This window comes from Dermacentor silvarum, chromosome 9 (genome assembly GCF_013339745.2).
Source record: "Dermacentor silvarum isolate Dsil-2018 chromosome 9, BIME_Dsil_1.4, whole genome shotgun sequence".
Taxonomy (NCBI): Eukaryota; Metazoa; Arthropoda; class Arachnida; order Ixodida; family Ixodidae; genus Dermacentor; species Dermacentor silvarum.
Window position 1 is genome coordinate 75475229 of NC_051162.1, and position 3962 is coordinate 75479190.

Below are 3962 nucleotides of genomic sequence, written 5' to 3' on the forward strand. Positions count from 1 at the left end.
CTGAGTTGCGCCAATGTGATAATGGACGTTGCTTATCTGCAAGATTGTTCAATGGTAAATCATTGGCACGTTGTGAAGGAAGTTTACTTGATTAGAAGCAGATTGCTTAGACTATAAATGCTAAGAGAGAGCTTCTAATGCGTACCTCTTGATAACTGATAAAAAAAGAAACATAGCTGTTGCCATGTGTATAAATACTTGGGCTAAATATAACAATGCGAGAAACTGATCAGCAATGGTCAAACTGATCAGCGATAGTCGAAACTGATCAGCAATGACGTGTCAAGCTACAGTTACTATGCCGTCAAGAAGACTTGCCTTCGTCTCGCCTAAGTGAAAGAGAAGTCCTACAGCCAAGATGCTGTCTCCAGCCTAATATAGCTGTCCCTTGGCTACCGTTGATCAGCTAAAATTTCAACCACGCTGTGGACTTTTCTCTTGTTTGGAGTGCAAAACCCTGCTTTTACAGAACTCCGTTTAGCCGTTTTAAAAACATTTCAACGCTTCAGCACGCGACAGAAAATATGCAGATCGATAATGTTTGGTCCAACTCATCCCTCGTAAACGCAAATACAAGAATCCTTTCATCCTGAACGTGCATAGTTCCGCCAAGCAGCGCAAATGTTACTTTGGCTTATCTTTTTACGAAAACTAAGGTTATTTCAAAAAGCAGTCCACTTTTGATAGTGGGCGATTGTAATGCTCACCATCCGGCATGAGGCAACAAATTCACGCAAGTTAAAGGCAGGCATTTGTGGGATAAAATTCAACAACGTGGGCTGATCCTCATTACATACCCGATGAGGCCGACGAAGAAGGGAAATAGGCCTCTTGCGGTGGAGATTTAGGTATAGTGGCGGCGCGTGGTGGCGGCAAGAAAAGTTGGCTGGGTAGTACCAGGTTGGGTAGTAGTGAGCCCTGGCTGTAGCGAAGCATGCTTCTCGCCTGAGTTTTGCGTCGACTCTCATTTTTTTCTGCCCTGTTGTCAGTGCGAAAAGGCTCGTCCCTTGTCACTGACCACTCTGTAAGCTGGCCGTAGCCTAGTTTTACAAAAACGGACGCTCCGTATGCCATGGGAGGTAATGCTGGAAGCAGAAGGAATTGGCGACGCCGATCCAACCGAGAGACCTCGCTCTGCCTCAAAAAAGCGTCACTGTCGTTGCTGTGGCGTCGTGATCTGCCACGAGCAAGAAGACCGTGCGTCCCAACATCAGATTCTACCAGTTTCCTTCAAGGCCTCACGCAGCGGAGCGTCGGGCGCGCTGGATAACTTCACTACCTCACTACGAGCGGCACAGGTTGGAGAGTTAACTGTGCTCATCCTTAACCTCAAGCCAACGCGTTAAGGCAGCGCAGCAAGGCAGTATTGTTTACAGCACATCGATGTTCGAGCGCTGTCATGAAAAGCAACATCAAGCGAGCAGCGCACGAGCTCGCGCTACAGTGCGATTCGCACGTATGTGACTGGCAGCTCATATGCATTGCATCAGTTATTTATCAGTTGCTAAAGGGACCGATGGCCGCTACTACAGCGCAGCTACATGATAATTTATTTGGCGGCATGCAGTCAACAAAGATTGCAGGAGGCCCGCCGTTTCGCGCCGCGCCGACATACCGCAGCCGGAGCGGCGTCTACCGTCATGCGCCCGAGCAGTTCCGTGCACATGATGCCTGCTTATCGCTGCTGTGAATTCATTTATTGCAAACATTTACTAATGTTTGTGTGCCTGAGTCTAGCAGAGTGCAAACTTTACCTGAAGTTTAACTTCGTACGCGGCTCGCTTCATTTGCGATTGACACCGCGCTGAAACTTCGCCGCTCATTTCTTGAACCGCGTACACGTAACTGACGTTGCATAATTTCTTGCGTTTACGCAGCGTGCCACTCCTGAAAAAATTTTCGACACCCGATATTTGCTGCAGGCCATGGCACAACACAATCGAAGGTGACGGGTCTATATTGTAAACGTGCTTTCCGAAGCAGACGCCCCAGCTTGGTACCACCCAGCCCAGCGCAGAGGGCGCTCTTTAGCACCATTTTCGCAGCGCCCCCTGGGCAAAGCAGGAGCTCTATAGCGTATCCGAGGACACGGCATGACGCCAGATCTAACCTTGGTTGGTGGTGGCATCACAACCACATGGTTCAGCACAGGGGAAGACCTAGGTAGCAATCATAGGGTTCTAGACCGGCGACCAATAAACAGAGAGTTCAGGCTACAGATTGGAATGCCTTTAGAAGTATCAGGTATAGATAAGCGATATTAATGATTGGAGCAAGGGGGTTATTCAATCTGTTCAGGAGGCTACGGAAGAGTTTTAATTTCAAGGTTACCAGGAAGCTGTTGGTAGACATCTCGTGAGCTTATGAACCTTCTCGTGAGCTTAACTGTAAGCCCTTCCACTAGGGTGCAGATGAAAGACCAGCGAAGCTGTACTATGGTGGTAATTCTGTATTTCCAATTATGCTATTAAGATGTGATGGTGTATTTGGGTATTTGAACTATTAAAGAATGAAAAATGTGTGATCCGGTGGTTTTAATTATTTAGTGACCGAAGAGACCATGACCTTATTGTCACTATGATACACCGTCTAAGGGTGTACGGCAAAGGTTGGCACGTTCTTCATAAACACCTCACCAACGCCGCGCGTGTTTGGTACGAACGCGGGAAAAACGCCACCGCCGTAGACAACAGTTCTGCGCATTGTTTCTGTGACCGCACACAACCGCGGTCAAAACGCTGGCGTGAGCAAGCGCGCTAGCAGCAGCGAGTGAAGGTTCATGCGGTCTATTGCTTCAACGAAAACTGAGCGGCAAAAGCAAAGCGCATACAAATGCAGGAGCCGTGTTGCAGATCGCTTTCAAGATACGGTGCGCGCGGCCGCCCGGCGCCGCGCGAAGTACAAGTTGCTCGCAAAGCAGAAGCCGCAACCCCTCCCTGCCGCGCTGCCTTCCCGCTGTCCTTCTTTGACATGGGAGATTAACTCTCCAGTTCCCTTTGCGCCCGGTCGCAAGATACGCATTTGGTGCCGCAGCTAAACGTCGCCTCCCCTCCCTCTCTCCCGTCCCCCCACGGCCTTTCGCACGACGGAAGCAATCGCGTTTCCTCTCCGCCTTGCGTTCGCTCCCCGTGAAAGCGCGCGTCCCTCGCGCGGTTTACAGCATACGGCCAATGAGAGTTTTTTTCTACATCCGGACGCTACCATCGAAGACTGAGCCCTTAACAGCTTCGCTGTAAAAGAAGGAGTTGGAGTGAAAGATCAGCCAGAAAAGAGGTTAGAGGAATCTCCAAGAGAAATTTGCTTTCATTCAACAAAGAAACTGAAGAGCTTGCACTGGAGCTCACCAAGCAAAATTGTTGTAATATTTGTGAACAAATGGACCAGGAAATAGCCAGTGCTGGAACGTGGCAGCTACTCCGACCCTTATTAGATCCAGAGAAAACAAAGTCGGAGGCTCGACATCAGCTTCAAAAGCTCAGGTATAAATATAAAGGTTCGACGAAGGAACTGTTATCCGAGGTTAGAAACCGATACCTCAGCTGCGCTGCAGTGAAGAGTCTCCCTGACTACGCAGTTTCGGAAAACCCGGACCTGGACAGTCTCATTTCGCTCGGGGAAGCGAGAGTTGAAATAAAAGGTCTCATAACCAAAACACCTCCAGGGCCGGACAAAATCAGCAAGAAGACGCTCAGGAATCTTGACGACGGTTCCATTTGTAATCTTGCAACCTATATGCAAAAAATGCTGGGACAAGGGAGAGATACCGCAAGCGTGGAAAACTACGAACCTATTCTTCATTCTGAAGCTAGGGAAGAAGCTCAGCTTGGAGCATCTCAGACCCATTTCCATCACATGTTGTGTTGGAAAATTGATGGAGCACGTAATCCAAACTAGACTGAATAGATTCACGGAAGATCAAAGCCTGTACCTTGATACCATGATAGGGTCAAATCCTATCGACA